This window comes from Bombus flavifrons, chromosome 11, assembly GCF_040668555.2.
Source record: "Bombus flavifrons isolate JBK064 chromosome 11, iyBomFlav1_principal, whole genome shotgun sequence".
NCBI lineage: Eukaryota > Metazoa > Arthropoda > Insecta > Hymenoptera > Apidae > Bombus > Bombus flavifrons.
The window spans coordinates 4,055,502-4,079,123 of record NC_138452.1 but is presented as its reverse complement, the minus strand read 5'-3'; the positions used below and the strand labels follow the sequence as shown (position 1 = coordinate 4,079,123).

At 40.9% G+C, this 23,622-nt stretch overlaps 1 protein-coding gene and 2 long non-coding RNA genes across 6 annotated transcripts in view; 2 read left to right on the top strand and 1 right to left on the bottom strand.

The window, feature by feature from the left end:
• The window catches only part of LOC138185022 (uncharacterized), a 228,006-nt gene that overhangs the window by 141,110 nt on the left and 63,274 nt on the right, over positions 1–23,622 (bottom strand). The window lies entirely within an intron of this gene.
• The window catches only part of knockout (Stork-head domain-containing protein knockout), a 109,719-nt gene that overhangs the window by 28,370 nt on the left and 57,727 nt on the right, over positions 1–23,622 (top strand). Inside the window, exon 1 of one of the 4 annotated variants that reach the window (XM_069122889.1) lies at positions 12,549–12,567. The exons of 2 other annotated variants lie outside the window; for them this stretch is intronic. The gene's annotated coding sequence lies outside the window, so the exon portion shown is untranslated. One more of the 4 variants, XM_069122888.1, reaches the window with a different exon arrangement.
• LOC138184899 (uncharacterized) lies at positions 21,703–23,300 on the top strand. Its single transcript, XR_011174441.1, has 2 exons — positions 21,703–22,831; positions 22,919–23,300. It is a non-coding gene; the product is annotated as an uncharacterized LOC138184899 (long non-coding RNA).

Below are 23,622 nucleotides of genomic sequence, written 5' to 3'. Positions count from 1 at the left end.
CATTACGTGTCCGTGAGCAGGCAGCAAAAAATGTATATAGAAAAGGCCATTCTATCTTATCGTTCGTGGGTTGGTGAGCAAGGAAATTTGTCGCGCGGCGGTGCCGAATTTTTATGGGGCGGTAAGTTTTCGTTAAGTGGAACGCCGTCCGATTTTATTTGGTGATTCGGTTGCCGCCACACCTCGGCTCGCTTGCGCCGAGGCGAAAAAGAAACACTGCAGCAAAAAGAAGGATAATTAACGGCGGCTGTGCAATTCCTTGCCAAAAATGGCCGCGTGGTGTAACGCGTCCGCGGGTTACATAAAACGACCACGTGCCATAAAAGGAGCGTGTCAATTTGAATGGGAAGGATTCGCGGGGAGGGGGCATGGAACGTTGCAAAGTTGAAAATGTATTACATTTTCAGCAACGTAATAATAAAGCAATACCGTAACTACGTAGCCAATGCGCAAACACAAGCGAAATAGGTGTAGAGATCCAAAAGAAAGGTGTGAACGCGGCTCAAAGCCAGATACAGAAATTAAAGTGCGCGAAGTTTACCAGTTCACGGTCGTTGCGCGCTACGATTCGTTGCGACGATGATTTATTAAACCTCGTGTGCCCAGTATACCCTGCTAAACGACCACGTTTCTTGCAGTGTTGCAAAATAGACGAAGATTAGAATGATACAGCTGGATTTATATCTACCTGTGTGGCATTCCTCCCTTCTTCGTCTCTTTACGGCGTAATAAAGAGACGAGTAGTAATGCGGAAAGAACGCTTTGACCATTTCTAACTGGATTTTAGCTTGCCTATGTGACAAAAGTTACGGCTGAATACTATAGGCAGTTTGTTGTTTTATGTACAACACCTTAGTAATGAATAAACTCTGCCACTAGAATTAGATAAATGAAAAATATTAAAAACTTCGACTGGTCCTAATTAAATACTATTTTTTAATCGCGGTGAATGCAATTTGAATAAAAATATAATTTGAATGTAATTTAGGTTATAAAGCGCAGTATTTAAACTTAAGTAGAGTATACACAGCGCGTTCAAAGAATATTAAATTCAGCGTGCCTATTAAATTCTTCCAGCTCAACCACAGTCGTATTCGTATCAAAGATTAAACATAAGTGCGTTCTGCCCGATCGTTCTGAGAATATTTTAACGTTCAACCTACCGAAGAGTCCTACATAATCATCGAGTGAAGAGAACTAACGACCGCTACCTTCATCGTAGTTCCAAGTGATTAATGAGTTCCCCTAATTTTTATCTCGGCTGTTCAGTTTCGTTCATCGACGACAACCATATTCGGCGCCACGTATAGCGTCTGTCTCTGATTGGACTTTCAATATCATCCCGTTACGAACGAGATTTCACGTTTCATTAGAATACTCCATGGAAGAATCACGGCGAACGTATCGCTGCAATTAATGAAACGGGATCAAAGGATGCGCCGCTTTCAACCTCGACCCTTGACTTCCTATCGTGCAGATCGACCTTGCGCTTATTAGACCGATTCACCGAGCGGCATTTAATTAAAGCTCAGAGCAAAACAAACATCGATAATCGTAAGACAGGAATGACTATCGTGGACTTTTATTCTCGAAACTACCGTTCGTTATACGCCCATTCTTGCGAGTTATGCTCTAGTAGTTGGCTCGAGAACCAGCCTCGTCATCTAACTGCCATAACCGCAAGCGCTGCAAACCCAGTGACAAATCCGTCAGACATGTGGAAGAATAGGTCAACTACTCGTAAGGCGATCTGAATTCTCAACATTCAGCTACCGTGTCATACGAATGAAATTATTCGTTGTATGCGACACGGAATTACATTAGAATTTAAATATTTCGTCATATTTAACATTTTCTAGAAGAACCCTTCTTAGTGTGCCTTTTTTAAATGGAAACATTGAAATATCTGGCGAACCATTGGAGATACGAATTAAAACGTTTAAGTAACTAAAGGATCGTTGAAGATGTGAAAATATCAATCATCCTGACTCCGTAATATTTCGCAGTCCAAACAGTGTTTAATATTTGATTTCAACTAATTTCATAGACGATAAGTAATGTTGATAAGATTTAACTGAGATAGCATATCTAGTGCTATTTAATAATGAAACATTTTATACCATTAAGTAACTCTACATGACGCACCGCAGAAAAAAATACTATTGTATTTGTATAATAAATAATATCGTAAAACATTCCATTGAAAAAATGAATATGATTTTGAAATCTGCCCAATAATTCCATCCTTTACAATTCATATACGATTTACGCCATACAAAACAACTCACGTAATATCAATTTCCGCATATCCCTCATATCCTAGATATTTCCGCATTTCTCAACTAAAACAAAAGATACTTACTTAAATACCTAAATTGTAGAAAATACTATTCGGAGGATACTATTAAACACGTAACGCAACGTAGAAAGGTTTGATTGTAAGTTAATTTCCAATTGAGCGGCTCGCTAGGAGAGAAGGTTTGCCTTTTGCTCGACTGGTACTTTCCTTCCTGCATTTAGGCACGCGTCGTCCGGCAGCTGGACACACCAGCATGTTACACGGTCGCGTGTCCACCGAGACGGATAGAAAGTATACGTCTCGCCGCGGAAACGAACCTCGAAGACTACCTGCCACGACATTGTCGAGAACAATGCAGCCCGGCCTCGGACAATGTGGTCTGATGTTAAAGGAAATATCCCCGGTTGCACCGCGCTTGCAGTGTCGCTTTTCACTGAATTTTGTCCGAGAAATTTAAGCGTGCCCTTTGGGTATTAATGGCAGAAGGCTGTGAATGAAGTTCAGGTCACGCGACCGCTCTTTTGTTCGGGTAATCCGACGGTTTGTGACAGACCATTATCAGTGATTCTATGAAAGGTGAGATCGTTCTTTACACCACTGGAGATTTATTTCTGAAGCTATTGTCTCACAAATTCTACGAAGAATAGAATTATTCGTTACTCTGTGGATAGATCTATCCACCTGAGGTCTAATTATAATTTCTTATTATAACATAATCCTGTTAACGGTATAATCAGGGACTGAATATCTTGGATATCTCAATTATGAAATTAAGTAAAAGTTAAGTTTAGGGAGCTGTGAAATAGAGTTTTATGAATATGATGAAGTTAAATTAGTTTATAGTTGTTATCGTATAGTTTTCGTCTTACCGTGTTAAGACGCTATCAGGAACTATTAATAACAGAGGCCTGCCGTCTCTTAGAAATAATGAAGAATACAATACTTCGTTATAATTTTCCAGGGTTAAAGTAAATTTCTATGGACGATCTGAACAAATGTCCAACGATCAAAATTTTCGTCGACTAATGTTTTTTCCACCGTGCTCAAGTCTATATGACCTGATCGCAATTATCTTTACAGATTAATGTAACTTTCTTGTATTGAACTTTATTGAAAACAATAATTTTTCGTCCTATTTATTTTTTCTATACACATTGTAGAACACGCGATTAAATGTATCATTAGATTCGTTGAAAAAATATGCGATCATAATTTACGCGAATAATAGGAGAGTTGACTCGATGTTCAATTGTCCTAACACTTAACGTCGTAACACTAAATTTCAACCGAGGCTAAGCGCATCGCATCCCAAGGGAGGATCGAATAGTTTCCAAGTATCCTTCCCTTTGCTCCACCTTAGAAGGATTCCTTCTACTACAAGGCTTTCCTTGATCGGCTTATATGGCATAAATGTTCGACGCCGGCATGAAACATCCGGATATACTTGTGCGCTGCTTTTAAAATGCATCGTCTCGGAAACACGTGGCTTTGATGTTACGATGTAAAAAGCTGTTGGGAGCTTCTTTGACTCCGGTGCCCGTGAGTAGCACAATGATTGACACTAAGAGGTGACTGTCTGAACGATGCGCTCGACAGCTCGACGCACGTGTTTTCTCTTCGCGCGATATATGTTCATCGCTTTTACCTGTTCTTACGCTCGTATTTTGTTTAATCATCGAACGTTTCTCACGAAACAAACGGAGATTCTCTCGTTCTCACCAGAAACAAATTTTCCAACCAACTTTCCACCTATGTCTTCTCACGATATTTCTTCTCTCTGTTTCTTTTATTTCATTGATATCGATCTTTCATTCCCCTCGATTGGTTTAAACACTTAAGAAGACGAGACGCGGCGGTGGCGTGCAAAAACTTTCACGAATTCAATTCGCAGCCAACAGCTTCCTGCTTTCTCGATAACGACCCTAATCCTCGGGATAAAGACGGCATTGTTCGTTCGACGTCGGCCGCTTTAATTGTTATTTAATTAGTCATTGTTACGGACGGCCGAACCAACGGATTCACGCTATCGAGATCAAGGCGTTCGACCTCGGTTGAGCCTTCCAGATTACACTCGCATCCATATCGATTTTATCCTCGTGTACAAATCGATCGATCGCGAGTTGAATCAATTGTTTACTCGTACTACTTTTGTCTTGCTCGCGATACCTTTTCATCCTTTCATTAGGACAATTTTAATCTCCATGAAGAGATTATTTTGCAGTATACTTGCAATATATTTTCATCGCTGTTTTCTGTTATTCGTTCCAAGACATTATTATCTATCGATTAAATAATATTCTAGTTTTCGATTCTACTTTTCAATTTATGCGCCGAATTCGAATAAAAAAGTACTTCCAATCAACATCGCGATCGTTATTACCGTAAATCGAGGGAAACCAATCATCGGTTAACAGGAACTAACCAGAGTCTATAAATTGAAACTTGTCTTGCTAGTGGTTCAAGGATAGTCGCCAGAGAAGAAGAAATGTTCTTCCGGGAAGAGCTGGTCGGAAAGACGCGCCGCTTGGAAGAGAATCCCGAAGGTGGATACGCGTGCGTGGATATTACACCACCGCCGGGCTTGGATGCGGCTGATCATAGGATATCTAATAGTCGTGAGAAGTTGAGCAAAAAAGACGAACGAGGAAGATGCTTTCCTGCGGGCTCCGCGTACACACAAGCCATCACGCGAGCCCGTAGGAAGATCGCGAGCTACGAAACGGAACGTTACCAGGCAAGGCATTGAAATAAAGGGATAACGGTAGCTGGCCTATTACATTGCCACGTCTCTGTTTAACGTTCCGACGTTGACTCGTGCATAGAATTCGCATGGAAAACGAACTTCCAACGAAAGACATCGTTGATGGAAAAAGGTGCCTCGTTGCGACTGTTAATTACTTTCTCTGGTTCGTGATAAGAAAACACAATTGCTTGGTTTATGATGTATTGTCTGACAGTTATGGTCTTCTATTATATAGTCGGGCTTATTATTATTCTTCCGACAATAAGCGTGGCGAAGAAAAAACACGTGGAACGTTCATTTGTTTGAACTCTTTTAAGGATTGTTTTAATAGCGTTACGAAGGTGATATGGATCAAACTGTAGAAGTCAAGTTCGAAATACATCTAATTGTCACTTTTATTAACCATTCTATTGTATCCTTCGTCAAAGCTAACGCTCATTGTATACGTGTCATGTAAATTCTCCCAAGATATGCATCCCTCTATGATTATACCAGCTGAAGCAACTATCGGAATGCCCGATAAATCTTCTCAACAGACCTGAAAAAATGGCACGGCAAACAGGAAAAGGGCACGACCGATACCGCTTTGCATTTTTTCATCAGATTTTCTCAAAGACCCGTGGCGTTCGACTACTTACAACGAGTCTTCGTGGTAAATGCGACTCGTGTTTGTGGTAATTGGACCATAATCCCTGTCGTTGGTATTCTTCTTGTGCGGCCTGTCGATGTTCGCCATAATCACGAAAAACATCGTATTACAGAAATACCGTGCTCGATCGTTCGACCAGCGAAAAGGAATCTCTAGCATTCTGCGACTTTTACCAAGTCAGAGAAAGGGAAAAAAGACAGGAAAAGAATGCCGTGAAAGAAATTTATACCGAGATATCTGGCACTTGATGCAAGGCTATCGCAGCTGGGCACAGAAGGTGAACTCGTCTCGCCTTTGGGCATCGATCTCGAGAAGAACCGAGCTTCCCTCTCGTATCTCCTCTTTCGTCTCCGCGCGAGCATTATCCAACGATCGACCACACCCGAACCCTCCAGCGAAATTCGTCGTGGTATCGCAAACGCGTACATCTTCCTCCGGAATTCCTCTTTCGGCCTGGCATCGCCACCTTCCTCTTCCCATTCCCCCTCGACATTCGCTGGCCCTAAGATCATCGAACACAAGCCGATCCTCGTTTCCGTGTGTTTTATTTCAAGCTGTGTTCCATGAGAAGCCGCCTTCGTCTCGAGATTTGCCTGCCGGAAACTCTTGTCGACAAAATTTACTTCGTGAGAAAAGTCGGCCCTTGCTCGTACGCGAAGAAGACTCGTAATAATTATTTATTAAGGTTGATAAATAAGTGCTGATAATTTACTAGATTAAAACATCAATTTCAGCGAAAGTAGATTTATCCTTCAGTCAGTTACTAATTTGTCAAAGTACAATATGGCGTATATACAACGTCGACTATGAAAGATGTAAAAATGAAGAATCAAATTTCTTACATATTTGACAGACAGTATTTAAATGATACAAAAGATTCATGGCTACATTGGAAAAATTCCTGTAAGCAGAATGGCGAAGTCTGTCAATAGGCAAAATCTCAATTAATGAACAATGCAAAGATCTCGCGTTCTTCTTGTAAACTGCAACGTCGAATATATAAATAAGGAAATATAAACTCAATTTAAAAATAAATCTCTTGTAAGCACCATAAACATAAAACAGCTTTCAAATCTTCGTTTCGAGCAATAATTACGACTTAAATTAAGTCGTATTCGGTATAAGGATTTTCCCTGTTTATATGCCACAGTATCTCTGCGATCCTTCGAAAGTCAACCTACTTGTTCCGAATATTCCGTACAAGTCAAATTCCCAGAAGCGACACGCGTCGTCGTGCTTCGATCCTCGAGAGCTTTCTCTCGCGGGCGTCTATTCGGAAGCGTCGTGCAACAAAAACGCGCACGATTGCCGCGTAAAACGATTATCGATCCCCTAAAGGACAATTCAACCGTTCCACCCGCTTAGAGACGAGCCGCGTAGACGAATGGATACACAGAGAGAGAGAGAGAGAGAGAGTACGAAGCTGTCGGACAAAAAGCCGTTTCACAGCGAAAAATCCGTGAAGCGGCGCACTCTGGAGTCGGCGGCGCCTATAACTGGCCGGCAGAAGCCGAGGGAAAAGAGAGCTCGTTATCTTTTCTTTGAACGGCTGCGCTAAACAGCGCCTCTACATAATTGAATGGCTGAGGGTATTCAGGACCAAGGATCGGATCATTGGTGAACACTGACCGTGTTTTTTGTCCCGTTTTCTGCCCCGGAGACTCTGCGCTCGGACAGAGGAGATTTCCCTGGCGGCGGCGAAAAGTATCGCCACGACTCCAAGAGGAAATATTTATATAATACCGCGTCTGTATGCTCGTTTGATTTGACATGGGTGGATTCGCTGAATGGATATGTCGGATTTGTAAACATTTGACAAGCAGCCGACTGTTTCGACCGACGAACAAATCGATCCGTGTCGCTGGATGAGAAAACACTTTGGAGTTACATCGAGACAAGTTTGATTCTTCGGCTATTATATTTGCATTTACTTGATTAATTTGTAATAAACGATAACGATATTGCTATATACGCTTTACAGTGCACTAATCGCATTAGCGATTTTGTTTGCAACTTGTGGAATTGTATCGTATGATATATGCCTATACTGAACATTGTAAAATAAATTGTTATTATTATGGATGAATAATAATTGTAGAGGAAGATCAGCACCGTGCGTGCAAAAAAAAATTCCAACGATAAAATCGTGCTCGGTTTTGAAGGATTAATTTGAGAATGAAAGAAACATCCACGTCGAAGAGACCGATGAAAAACAAACGGTAGGAAAGCAAAATAAATATCGTGGACTTGGAGCGATTAACGCCCGCCGTGTAATATTCGTCGGCGAGATTTCTACTAGTTGACTCTCGTCTGACGTGCGGTTGGCCTCTCCTGTAACCTTATAACCGTGCCAGCAGCGTGTACACGCACAGACAGGGAACTGGCAAGGAGACTGGCCAACTAGACGACGAAGAACGACAAAGATTAGCTGGGAACAGGCTATGTGTACCAGGGATCAGGAGAAAAGATCCGGTGAAAACAACCTGCGATCGTGTCTCTGTCATCCCTCTATCGTGATCGATCGCTACAGAGACCAACGTTGAGAGCGATCGTCCCGTAATCATCAACATTACAAGTATCAGATTGCTGAAAATGAACGATTCGTAGCTTTGGTCAACTTACACGGAAGGCTATATCGCTGATGTTGAATGAAACTAAGGCATTTAAACCAAAGAGTAAATAACTCTAACATTCACGAAACTGCAATATAATTGGAAATGTAAAACACGTTTAGTCTGGTAGAAGATTATTGCTGTTAGTCGAGTATGAAATATTTTCTTCTCGAACAAACATTTGGTAAAGCTTTCTCTTCCTTAGTGGATCCTATGTTATTTCAGCTCGCAAACTTTGTAGCACGCGTTGAAGAAACAATTCTTCAAAGTCCAACTTATATTACTCGCACCCTCGTTCGAAAAGTGTTGATCTTAGGGAAAGCCCGCAGATGGAGCGTTCGAGTTACAGTACCGAACATAACTCGTATTCAGACATTTTGTAAGTCACAGATAAAATTCTCTCCTTTTCTAACTGTTCAACTTTTACGGGACAAGCGTGACAAACGTCATGCGGGACATCGATCATACTGACTAATGGCCGAAACCGACTGTGTTGTCTAAAGCCGATTCACGGTTATCGTTCACGGTGTTCGCGTTCGTTTCTCACGTCCGAAAATTTCCAGTTCGTTGTTCCGTTGCTTTTCTTGTTGAATCTCGAACGATTGACCTTTACGAGCCCGTTTCTCCTAAATCGAAATATGAAAATGAGGCAGCCGACGTAAGCGTGGAATGCGGTCAACCAATACCATCGCTCGAAAATGCAATTACATTATATCATCCAGGAATATAGCCGATATTTTAGAGAAACTTCACCAATCTCTACGGAATGGATCATAAAATTTTATACACGTCATTTTTTTCTTCTTATGACATCATTATCGTCTTCTTATAAAAGGCGCAGTCCTTCGATCCTTCAGCTATATTTTTTCGCTTCTTCAACGTCTTGAAAGTACCTTTCCATTAAAATTTTATGTTCAATTATGAATCAAGTATGCTTAGAATCCTAAAATATAACGTCAAATTCAGAAACGCATTTGGTAAAAAATTTAGAACCATCGTCTAATCCCTCTATGTTCTCACGGTGTTATTTCTTTTATTAAGATGCTGTCCTGAACCAAGTATGAAGAGTTCTATATATGCATTTATGCTCTAGTAAATGCAAAAAAGTTGTACAGTTACCATGCTTAGCGTATATGTATATTATTAGAACGGTGTTGAAGTATTTAAAATAGCAATAACATATAAGAATAGCATAATTCAGCACATGAAAGGTTAACGAAGACGGGTTGAAGGTAAGAGAAGGGTATATAAAAAAATAATTCAGCGAGTCATCCGGACGCTGGTCTTTGTCCAGTGAGTGAAAGAGACCGGTTCAACCGCCGGAGAAAGGCTTCTTGTCCGTCCTTGCGCGTGTAAAGAACGAACGGAAAGAAAAAACCAAAAAGCAAGAGTGATTTTAACCGAGAAACTTGCGTGTTCCGTGTCTATCAAGGTCTCCAGCGAGTTCGTTCGTTACTTTGAGTCCTATGGAACGATATTCTGACGCTAACTCGATATAACCGTCTCGGAAATCGAATCTCTAATCAAGAAGACGAAGTAGTAAGACCAAACGAACGATAAACGAACAATGGGAATGCTTTAAATAGAATTTATGCCAGCGTCCATCGGATGTTAGAACTAGATCGTTCAACGCGTTTAACTAACGTCGTATTCCTTCCTATTGACCGTATTGGTAATGTAATTACAGGTCAATTTACGTTCAGCCGGTGTTACGTTTCGTAAAGCAACTTTTTCCCCTCAAGCTACACCGATTCGTCTCACTTGCCGTACCATGGAACACGTATCGCTTTCTCGCAGAATTTTAAACAGTAAATTCTCCGCGGCCGAGAATTGCTATCGCGCCGTGACGAAAACACTTGGACTCGATCGAGCGTCGCTACCAACCACGGACTCGATCCACGATATTTTCGAAATCGATTTTTATCAAGATTCAACATTGAAAAGATATTAGGGCTTTCGACAGTTTTAAATATATTTGTAGCAACATCGAGCAGGTAGTTCTCGGCAGGAATACAGGAAACAGTTAAACGACTCTGCTACTCTACTACATCTACCGTCTATCACCGAGACACCCCTTCAATTTCTCAATATTCTTGCAACTATTTTCTTGTACGAAACTACAATGTCGAATTTATTTTGTGTCTTAATACTAGAACTATCGGCATTTGAGACGTAGCTATCTCTACCAAAGCCAGCCAAAATGACTGGTCTTTAAAAAATACGTAATAGTAGAATATTTTTATATTTATTGATCTATTATTATCTTATAAAAGGTACTCCATTTTTTGAGATCATAAAAACTATATAATAAAAACTTTAATAATAACGATAAGTACAATAATGAAGAATATTCAGTACCAAAATCTTTGGTAACAAGAATATTAAAATAAATTTCCATTGGTAAATATAAGAAGTACAATATAATAAGGTAACTCCGATCTTCGTAATACCGGAAAACTTCAAATTCTTCTCTTTCGCCTCGTAATTGCAATTCATACGTTCTTGACGATACGCGACTAGGCGAACACACGATCGTAGCGAGTGTCGATAGTCCAGAACCACGTTGGCAATTGACTACGTGTTTAATAACGAACGCGAAGCACGCGCTTCGATCGAGGTCCGATTATTTTCTGCGGGCTCGCGAAGAGAGAGAGAGACTCGCTCTATAAATTTCGTACGCGAGGACAATCCACGATAAATCATTTTCCAGCGGCAGCGAACAACTAACGGTAATTGGTCTAGTCGATGCATAAGCACTACCTGGTTCGGAAGGTAGTGATATTAATGATCGCGAGCCGACGTGTATAACAAAGACCCGTTGTTCGTTTTGTGGTATCGCGAGGATAGTTGGTGCGGGTACACCCGGCCCGTTTCCCTCCCACGAACACTTTCTTCCGTGAAAAGTATCCGCACAGAGAAGAAAATACCTTTCTGCCTTCGCTCTTACGTGACGTTATTACGATCCTGAGGAAACAATGCTGTGTTGTGTGCACGAATGTGTGCGGTCGATAGGCCTCGATTTTCTCGATGAAGGATAAATTTAGTAATTACGGCTACTAATTTCAACCGGCAATCCATCCACGCGATTAATTATCTTCGTTGGCGGTGGTCGCATAATTTCGTGACTAGCATTCGAAGGGATATACAAGCACCGTAACGTCGAATATCTTGCAAAATGTAAAAGCGTTAAAATATCTTAAGCAAATCCTCCTTTACGGGCCCATGTTTTCATTTATAAACCTTGCGAGATGTAAAAATGCCAAAAGAGTCGACATAAATCTTGCCCGGTATTTACCGTATTCGCATTTGCGTCCGTTGCGAAATATAAACATTCCGCAAGATTTTAAATCTATCTTTCTCAGATCTATACGTTTGTGTAGGAACATTACCTACAGATTCTACGAAACGTAAGAGTTAAATTAATCTTCCTCGTACTTCTACGTCTCTATATCTACATCTACAGCGATGATCATCTATGAACAGCCGAAACTACTAACAACTACTTACAGACTTCCAATATGCTAACAAGCAGAGAATAAACTAATGTTGAGATACGAATCCACGGTAAAGAGTCAAGGGAAAATTGTAGTAATAAAATATGATCCGAGAGAGGCAGGTCTAGAAGCGGTATGGAAACGTCGAATGAATTGCGATTCGACCGAGCAAATGTATCTCGGGTCCGGTTACGATAATCAAGTAAATGATTTAACGAGCGCGCACCTATTCGCGAACCGCAGGATATTAATGATCGTGGACCGTGGAGAGGAACTCGTCTCGCTGTTCCCTTTACAGCTTGGAGAACACACGCGGCCAGCAGCCAGATTGTTTTCCTCCTACAGCCGTCACTTTCCTCTCGTACGTAGCAGGTCGCCGCGAAAAAATTCCGCTTTCAAGACTTTAGCTCGTGTTCCCCACCTTCGTACTGCGACAACCTGACATCGGGAATGATAATTCGCTTCTACGAATGCCTCTGCAAATGTTACATGCCTCTTCTAGTGCGTGAATGTAGAAGATAAAGTGGCGAGATGGGTTATATAATGAAAGACAAGCATATTCTGTGCTATGAATGATGGAGCAGTTCAGTGTTTTAGGATTAAGATCGATCGGTCATGCAAGTATAGTTAAACAAGACTGGATGCGTTCTAAACTCGTGAAATGGAGTTGAGAAAGGAAAACAGAAGCATATCGTGGTGTGCTCATCGAGAGTGGGTCTCTTAATGGATCCCCAAGTGGTAGTGAAATCAAATTTCGAGAAACCAACGAGGTCGTGCTGCTTTCAGGCAGTAATTATCTCTAGACAAGTTATTTGCATACCTCGCAGTTCGGATCAACTTCCGCGGATGCGTCGAGTCGTAAATTGAACCATATACCGTAACAGATCTATCGGTGAAACCTGCTCGTGTTTAAAGTAGATTCTTATGTAAATTTCACCCGAGAGAGACATTAGCGATCTCGACACGTCCTTTATTCATCCAACTATCAATTTTTCATTGGTAGAATATCTTTTACGCCTCCGCTCGATCTTCACGATTCAACGCATTTTCCACGGTACGATCGTTTATAGACGAACCTGTCGACGCCGACCTGCATATTTTTTCAACCACATGACGTCAATAGCAGATACGCATCTACGCAAGTGTTCCGTCGTTTTTTCTACAGGGTTCAGATGGTTAACGACAATTAAACGTGTATATCTCTGCGAACGAAGCCTTGTCGCGAATATTTATCGTATAATTACGATCTGCATGTTCATTTTCCTCTTCGATAACGTCAAACACGTGATCTAATTTACGCAAATACGATACGAGGAAAATCATGGTGTCACGGTGTCAAGTATTCCTTGTAACGCGCTATCGTCTCGTGTTTGCACAGCCTTTTAACGGTTCGTCGATTCGTATCCATCTTAATCCGCGTTCTAGAACATCGTATATTTTTCGAAAGGCAAAACCGTATCGCGAAACCGAACAGCCATCGAGTAATTACTTGGCACACGATTCTCTGATGGTAATCGAACCCATTGATCATTCTCCTACACGATCTCTAAATCACGTTTCTACGTATACACGTCAGTTTCTGGACAAGTTCCCGGGGTCGGTGGAAAGTGAAAATGGCTGACTCCCGTTTCCAAGCGATGGCATGTCATAGTCATAGGACCATGACGGGTACGACACATCGATAATGATCCACGCGACTATAATTAGCCCCGGTGGCTGCGCGGATCGTCGATTAATCGCCTAGCGAAGAAAACTGAGGAGGAAACGCATGGTTGTGGATGATGCCGCCGCGTAATGATCTTCGTGCACGCGCTCGATCCGCGCTCCCGCAATTAATAATGCCACGCGGATCGGTGTTCGTTCACGATCCTTCGACGTTTTAAAAAATTTCCCGCTGATGAACTCTGACCTCGACGCGCCGAGCTTTCTTATTCCCCCACAACCACGTGACACTTATTATTTCGCCGTGTGTACGATAATCAGCTAACGATTCTTTTAATCATACTTTTAAAGAATCTCTCGTTTCCGCATTCAAACTACCGGTTTCCTGGAAGCCTCGCGGGAAAAATCATTAAGTCACCGTCATTGTCCAGGATGTTAACTGTTTTTACGACGCTTGTAAATTTCCATCCTGGAGACACTTTCGTGCAATCGAGTTTCCATTGGATACACTTTCATCCGAGGTTTAATTTGTCTGCGGGCGTCGCGACTAATCTGTCCATGTCATTCGAGATTTCTACCACAGCCATTCTCCTATCTGTCTTCGATATTTACTAACGCGTCGTGTTAAAGTGCATGAAAAGTTCGTAATTGTTTCGAGACCGGAGTATTTTCACAAGACTGTTCCCTGGAGACTAACGTCCCTGCAGGTATAATTTGTATTTTGGTAAAATGATGGATGGTTGATGGATGGTGTGGTTCTGGGATATCCATTTTTTACTTAATCCGATAGTGTATCCTTTAGGCAGCTTATTATATAATTCATCTCTTTAGTAGGACAATTCTCTTGACTGCATTCCGATAATTGATTGATAATTCAACTTCATGCAAATGACCCATATGTTGTTGTCGACCATTAGAAGGCGGTATAGTGAGGCTCGATGTTATGTACCGCGAGCAAATATACACGATGCCTTGTAGTAAACATAAGAAAATACTAATCTTCCTAAATGTACAATTCATTGCTACATAGAATAATGCAACTACTGATACACACGGTAAAATCACAGAGCAACTAATGATTCAAGAGCGAAAGATGTTTCTGCTTCCTGTGCTGTATCTTTTATACATTTTCTTCTCTAATTACCCTGCTGACTAGTTAGTCAGGAAACAACCTTTGCCATATCATCTTGAAAGATCGATGATTCAAAAACTGTTTAGGTCAATAGTATACATATGTCTTAATAATGTGTGTCTCACTATATATGTCACTATATATCAACCCAATCTAAACGTATGCAAAGGACGACTGAATTTTTGATATCAAATAGAAGCTAGTTGAGGCGATAACAGGCGAGAATCATAAAAATCTGAAATCGAAATATTCTAACGGAAAATTATTAAAATAATTCGAAGTCGAAGTTATGGAGCCCAGTGTACGTTGCACCATCGTCGTCAGGAATCACTCGTTCAACTCGTTATGTCCGATGCAATTTATCCTGCCGGCTAGTGTTACTCTCCTGACAACCGGTAGTCACACTCGACTGCAGTTGACATCCTTTGCCTGGATACCGAGAGGCGACTGCTTCATATTCCTCGATTTACGTTTGTTCGTTAGCGACTCGTAGAACCTGATCTCCGGCACGATGACATTTTCTACCCTGGAAGCGGCCATATAAAACCGCCTCGTTGGAACGGCATCGTCGAGAGTCCGAGTTTCCTTCGCGCACCATTTACCTCGCTAACGACACGCGACCCGCGCGAATTCCTTCGTTTTCTAATCGTTCCTTTCCTCTCCATACACGATCCTCGATCTCGCGTCTCGTACACGTAACTGAATTTCGAAATTGCCTCGCTTCGTAACACTGACGACGTCGTGTTCTTTGCCTGAGACAACCACGGAAAGTTTAGTTTTGTAGAAAACTCTTTCGCGTACACAGTATCGATAGGAGCTAATTTCATGGTGGTACCCAGGTAATTAGTGCTTAACATCGTAGCGTGTATTAACGGCAATTTATAATACGCCACGGCAGTACCGCTACGTTTGCCTATCGCTGATCGAGACCCAGTTCCATAAGTCGACGCCATTAACAACCAAATTCATCCTGCTAAACGCGATCTTCGTAATTTTCACGCTGAACAGTGCGAACCTATTATTATAGCTACTGGTTATTGAATTAGGCTCGCTCTAAATTTCCATTTTTCACTCCTTTGAAAGAATTAAGCGGTAGAATTGTGAGTGTTTATTGATTACTGTGCTACTATTTATACGTACATCAGATAATTTATATTTCCACCTTTATCTTCGTTAAAGCTTCACGCATATTCTTATGCGTTAACTTCGTGACTTATGAATACTAATTTTTCACGATCTTCATCAAACATCTCGGATCACAACAACTGTGTTTGGTCGAATCAGCAATAATAGCGCGATATTGAAATTAAAATATCTTCTAAAGTAATAACTCCTTGATGTAAATAGAGTAATACTTTCTTTATAAATAATAATGAGTGGCATCGAACATTGTACTATAGTAAAAAAAATGTATGATTCCATTTAAAACAACAGACTTGACATGCCCTCTGTACATCTATTTACAATGAGGTAGCTACTAATGTTAAACTTTGAACTTTGGTCTGCGATATTTTTACCGGAGATAATAATAATTTGATTGTTTACATTTTTAATAAATAATTGAGCAACCAGGGATAATAACACGTCTGCGTAGATACGATCGTTTTTTGACAAATAAAACTGAGATTCGCTGGGATGGTCAAGCTCGTCCCAGGCCAACCGAACCTTTCCCTCTATCGTTATTTCAATAATGTTCATGTACGGTGCAATTTATACTGTTTGAGCCGCATTATCCTCGCGGTGACCCATGCGCTAACGGCCTCGACGCAATTGACATCCTTTAGTTGAGAATGCATCAGCTCCTCACGGCGTCATCCTCGTCATCCGCCGTTTTACCGTTGCTTGTCATTATGGAGATACGAAGCCTCGGTTATCCTTCGTGACCCTGCTCGCTAGTTGCTTTTCTGTATTTTTCCCATCTTTTATTTTTTCACACGACGCCCAACAGATTTCACGCGAATAACTCTATGGAAATCGTCTCGAGCGATCCTTGGAAAGTTCTCTGGATTTATCATGGACAACGTTTCTTTACGAAATATGCTACGATCCTCGAATTCTGTCACGCCTCATTCTTGTTTTATTATCGTCTCGACCGAGAAAAAGTTTCTTAATGTTTTAAGAAAATCTTTGAGATACGAGAGAAATCATGAATATCGGTAATTCTTTGAAGAAATTTTCTAAAAATGAAAAAATACAATCTGGTCGAAAGTGAGCCAAAGGGGGCAGCAGAATTATACTTGGCGCGTGAAATAGACGCCAATTATATGGATAGAAAGATAATGAATTTCAAATACATACTGTGATATTTGTGCGATATTGGATAATGGAACATGATGTGGATAGTATGAGTAACATCTAAAAAGTCATAGTGGAAGTGTAAATTAAAAATCAAGAGTACTGTTAAAAATGTGTGGCTATATCATCTTCATTACTTCATAAGATATTGCATAAGGTGCAAAATAGTTAAATTGATAAAGACAGTAATTGGTATCGACTTTTTACTGACAGCTTTTTATACTCCTGTTGCAAGTGAGTTTCATAACAAGCTAGATAGTCTAGCGATATTCTAATCACATATTCGATTACATGAAACGCACGTTTCAAACGCTTTTTTTATACTCATAAGAATTACATAATATATATACTGTCATTTCAGGTGAGTATCAAAGTCGCCTTTACGCTACTTAGTAACTTAATAAACCAAAACGTTTACACATAGAATTAGTCTTATTAGCTTTTACCTTACAAGCATATACTTATTTTTGACCTAATTGTATTTTTCTAACGCTAAAAAAATATCTTCAAAACTCGAAAACTTGCTACGAATGCTTCTCCGTTCCAAATTTCGTGTTAAATATTTCCTTAAAACATAAGAAACCTTTATTATTTGCTAAAGTATGAACAAAACTGAGATACAAGGATTCGCAAAAGGGTTAAAAATCCAAAATTCGTTGCATTCTAATACGAAAGAAAATAACGTAATAATCCATTAATCTTAATTGTTCCACCGTTTTCCAAAACGCATTGCATGATCGTCGCGTAAAAATCGCGAAATTAACTCAACTCATTAGCGAAGCAGTGCGAACACGTTCGAACGAATGATTTGCGCTAATCGTTGGCGAGACCGTGCAAATTACGGACAATTTGAGGCTTTCCGTTAGCATATCGTGGCCATGTGTACATAAATCTTGATACGAGACGCTCGTTGGCCGTCTACTGAAATACGGTTAAAAGCGGAAATCAAGTATCCGCGGAATCGATAGACGATTTAAATGATAATTTATCCCGGCAGGAATACTCGAGTTTTATAATTATTGACTTCACGAGCTTTAATAGGCTGCTGGGCAGCTTTCCCATGTGGATATACTATATCGTTAACAAGGACCCAACAGCGGTGGCACTGTTGCGCGCAAAAGCGTTAAGGATAAATAAAACAACAAATGAAATGAAAGTAAATGCATAATGCATGTAGTAAGAGTAACGATAACTCCGTGCTCTATTTCACGTACGAGGACGATCATTTTAACAGACAATCAGAAGCAATTTCGCAAGAACGAAATTATGCTGGACATTTACAGCGTCCGCGGGAAACACGCTTGATAATGGCAATTTTAGTATCTACGTGTTCCGCTGCAAATACAACCTAACGATTCGAAAGATGGCCGAGGCAATTAAAATGAAACGAGGAAGGTACCTAAAGTATAAAAGTGATACAAAAACGCTAACGATAGGCATTTTTCGCGTGTATAACGTGTATTACATAAAAGATTATACAAAACATTTTCATCGTATCACGTAGCTTTGTTGTAATAGGTTGATATTGAAATAGAATTTAGACCTGCATTTAATTGAAAAGTTCCTGTGAATACCGCACCGATAGCGCAGACAGGTGCAAATTAGTCCGTGAGGAGGCGCGTAATAAATAGGAATTCCTACACATTCTCTCGCGGCGATGCTAAACGACGCCGATAGGTGCAAAATTATTTTCATACGCGAGTGCGAAACACGTAGTTTGTTGTTTGGTTTATTCCATCCGGATATCTCACATACATCAAATGCCCGTTAAGAAATAAAATAAGAGGATCTAGAAGTTAATACAAATTAATTACCACTTCTGCGAATACACGCAATTACACTTTTATTAATCTTATACTAACGGAAAATCATATCATTTGCAATTATGAAATATTTTTTCCATTCACTTCCTACGATGCATTTTTCACATCCTTTATATCAAAGATAAAAGATACCTATCGTATCTCAGAAGGAACATAGTATTCACGTAAGAAAGGAAGAACTTTGTCAGAAGATTTGTCTATCGTTTTCCACCTTTAAAATTGATAAAAAGTAAGAAACTTTGAACAATCGTAAACTCTATAACTACGAACCAATCCTAATCTAAAGGCTCTGAACTTTCGCTATATCCATTAAAACAAAATAAAACCTCTTTAACAGAAAACGCAGCAACCTCGTAGATTCCACCGTGGAACGTTGCCATAGAATGGTACACCTGCCCGTCGTATTGTCAGCGAGTAAAGAAAGAGAAGCGGAGCGTAGGATCGAAGACTGGGAGATCGAAGTACCGGAGGTTGTCCATAAGGAAACGGAGAACGAGGCGGCTGAGCCGCGTGTGTTCTCCGGGACTCCTCTTCTCCTTCTCTCACCGACCGCGACTATGGTATACGAGCGTAATGGACGAATGGGCAGCTGCTGGCAAGGATTTAACGCGCGGACCTGGGTGGTCCCCGATAGATACGTACTCACGAGAGTTATACGTGCTCGCGGCGCTACGTATTCATAACCTTATCCACGCTCTGCAGAAAATAATACCGCGCGCCATTCATTATGTATACGTTTGCGAGCCGCGCCGCGGCATGTGTCCGCGCGGCTTGTGCATCCGAGCGGAGACCGCATGCGGCGAAAACTTTTCCCGCGAGCCGTCCCGTCGAAAGGGAGCGCGCGTACTTCGTGTCTTCGACCTCCGTTGACGGGACAACGCGACGATCACGATCCAGTTGCCTCGCCGGAATCGATGAATGCCAGATAGACGGCGTTCTCCTCGATTTAATAAATTACGAACGTGTGGAGTGCGCGGGTATACGTGAGAAAGAGGAAATGTTGCCGGTTGTAGAAGTCTGTTTACGTTCACTCGATTTATTCGTCTGCGTTGTTGAGGAATCTTTTACGCTTGCGTATCGATACGAAATGACTCCGAATTGTGTTGAATATTTTTTTTTATTTTATAACGGTAAAGCAAAGTGCCGAATGAAAAGCATTTTAACTATGTGATGGTAAAATTTGTTCGAAAAATGTAATTGTTATTATGCTTATATAATAACACGTAAATATAGTTTGGAAAGTAATATATGTGAAATATGTCATGTATATGTATATAAAGATATGCATGCGTCAAAATTAGCTTTAACCGTACAGGTCACGAAATTGTTTGGACTCGATTTTGACAGAAATGACGAAGCTTCTAATTTTATGGGCGCTAAGAATATTTCTTGTTATTAATCCTTATGGAGAACTTATAAAATGCCTGTTACTATGATTTTATACATATGTACGTGTATACAGACAGAGCAAGTACACGTACTGCACGCTTTTGCGATATTCTCCTCTTTGTTGGAAAATCGTCGATCTGAATGAAGTTTTGTCTCCACGAATTACGCACAATTACAGAACATGGTTGATAAGCAGCGTTTACTTTTGTACATCTAATAATACGTTTTTCCCCTGCATAGCGCGAAGAAATCTTCACAGTGAAGTAGAAAGAGTATAACAACTTGCTTACAATGACCCCCTGTTTGCAGGTCTTTGCACCGATCTGGAATCTTTCCCATGACTCGAGAAAAAAGATTCATTTCATCTAAAACAATAAAAAGTCACGCTATCTCGTAGGCTTCTTCTATGAAGAAATCATCCCGCTACTTTCACGGTTTCACAAATATCATCGATATTTTATTACATGCGTTTGATTTATCTTTCTCTCTGCTCCTTTGTTCGTTTCTCTGTTCTTGCGTTCCTTCGATCGTTCGTCATCTGTTTCTTCGGGCCGACGCGCGACGTTGTATATCTGGTATATTTGTCAAGTATCGCTGCAGGGTGAACTCAAACATAATTATACACCGCACTGGTCACTGTTATATAATTACACCGTGGTAGATACGAATATAAACCGTGCGTTCAACAGTTGGCTCGTTATCTGCATGTATCGAGGCTGCACGAGCCGCAACTCTTTTCCGTGATTCAGCGGTAGGTGGATACATCCTCTGTTCGCCGTGTGTGCTTATAGTCGAAAGACAGAACGACCAAGACTTCCACTTCATTGTTGCCCTTGCTGGTGCTTACAATGAAGTCACGTTGAATCGTTGAATGCAACATAAACCGTCGCTTTGCTGTATCGTGCTGCTTGATTTAATAAATCACGAAAGCGCCGCGTTTAATACGCGCATCTCTTCCATCAATAACGTAGATACGCAGCAAACCCTCGGGGATCGTTCTTTCGGGATGGAACATTGTTCGTAGAACTCATCCCTCCTATGACTTCGAAGGATCGTAAATTCAAAAATTACACGCCTCGTTCAGTTTAGCAACGAAGCCAGAAACGGAGGGTAAGCTCAATTATATGGTAGATAATCGAAAGGGAAACGGAACAGGTACGAACAATCGTTTTAACTGTTGGAATCTGAGCGTGAAACGCTACGACGAAATTTAGCTTCTAGGTCGTCACGATGTTTATTAGATATTTGTGGTTCTTCAGGCTAAGATCGTACTTTCGATGATATACCAGTGGCATCGGTGATACCGATGGAAAATCCATTACGACTCAAAGTCCAAAAGCCCGTTGTTTCTTGACAAAAGTTGGATCTCCAACGAAAGAACCTCTGTACGTAATTTTTAAGAATTTTCTATACTCTCGGTAGTTTAATAGGGAAAGGATTACCGCAGCTGAACGACTACGCTTTCTCTAGATTCTGAATTTCAAAAAAACGAGAATGAGTAATTTATTTGGGCACATATGATGGATAAATCAGCGACTTGATCATCCGATACAACTATCCCATCGACCAACGTTAAAAATATTCTTCAACGTTCGATCACTCGAGTAGTAGTTTCTCTTTTCTTATACATATTTTCGATAATCGACATTCGCTTTTAATCGTGTTCGGTGGTAAATCAGATTGGTCATGGTGTTCGCGGAATGAACGGAGTAACCTTCGGTAAAAATTACAGCGCGACTGCATCTGCCGGGGCGTCAACTTGCTTTTAATTACCTAATTTCTCTTTAGGGACGTCTGCCTTTATTTGGCCTATCATTAGGGGCGACGATGCTCGTTCGATCCTACCCGTTATACGGTTTACGAGGAATGGTCCGACGATGTGCTTTCTAGACACTCGACGAAGCTCGTTCCGTTCGCTGGAAGAGCCGGTGCTACATCAAAAGGTCCGTGGCAACGGTTAATATATGCAAGCCTCTTCTACTCGCCTCGCGTCTGCATTCTACGTATATACCCGATTCGACACCGTACCAACAGATGGATGAATAACGACAGAGTGGCAAATTGATGTTACAACGGATCGAAAGCGCGCTGGGTGATTTATTCGCTCGTAAAAATGGTACCTGTGCAAATATTCCGTGGTAGCCATCGTTCTCGGCGATTCTACCTTCTCGCCGATGAGCAGAGAAGGGGGAACACTGAAATCCTGACAAATATTTATGTACGCGAACGGCCACGTATTTATCGACAAGTTAAAAAGTATTATAGTTGAGCACGATTCTCTCTAGGCACGATTCAACTTCTCAGTCTTGCTATAACTCGCGCTATTATTCATCTTTCATAAACACCGGTGTGTGTACGCGCTCGTGTGTGCGCCGATATGTCCATATACAGATCTGTGCAAGGCTAAACAGATTTTCTTACGGGCAATGGCATGCTCATCCGTGTCTAGCGTCGACTAATTGTGAAACGAAACGACGAGACTATGATAAACTCGCGGCCTTCTTGCCTGCCTCCTGGGAAAACAGTCTTAACTCGACTGTTATTTTAAGCTTTCTCAATCGATGTTTTACATTTTCCATTTGAAAATCACTGGAAAACACTTTCCAGCAATAGTCAGTTTCGAATATTTCGAATTGATCTGCTTCTACAAGATATTCTACGCGACCTTGAGCAGCAATTATGAACAACTACTACTAAAGCACCGTGACTGTGCTTCGTGTCGTGGCGTTACAGGTGCGTATTAAAAAGACACGGAGGATTGCGTTGGTGTGCTGGCAATTAAGGGTGTAATTATCGTGTTCAATTTTGAACGTGTAACAGGTAAGAAAGAAATTACAGCGGGCTTATCGGACCGGCGATCAATCCTCGCCTTTCTCAAGCCACGATAGTCTTCACTGTGGAAGATGAACCGTGCGGCCTACTTTTTCATTCTACCATGGAACACTAGAAGCAATCCACCCACAATATTCGAATGTAGAGCCTGCGAGATCTTGATCGTCATTGTAGGTCAAGAATCGCGGAATCTGTTCGTTCAGATGGGAGGACGTTGCACGAGTGGAACGAGGAAAACAGACGACAAGAAAGTGGTTTTCTTGGAAATTAGTTTTTCGAAAAAAAAAAAAAAAGTAAAATAAATAAGATATAAATAGAAAAGAATAAAAGAAATAAAGAAGAAAGGGCCACGTGAATATCGACAAGCAAAGATATTGGATAAATTCCGTTGGAATCGTTTCACAGAAGGAAGCAATCAGTTTGTTTGATAAGACGAGACATCCTTTGGAAAAAACACATAACTGGCGCAAGGAATGCATTTAAATGGCTCCATTGTGAGCAAAGTCCTGCGTATGGAATGGGACTCCGCTGGAACGGTTCTATCCCCGGTTCTATCTAACTTTGGGAAAGTGAGGGTGATCGATGAAAAATTATGTCGATAAAGTTGTTAAAAGACGATGTAAAGGACGATCATAGTTGAATCTGCCTTCCCTTAGAATATGGTTCATTCTTTGTAACTTCTATACAATCGA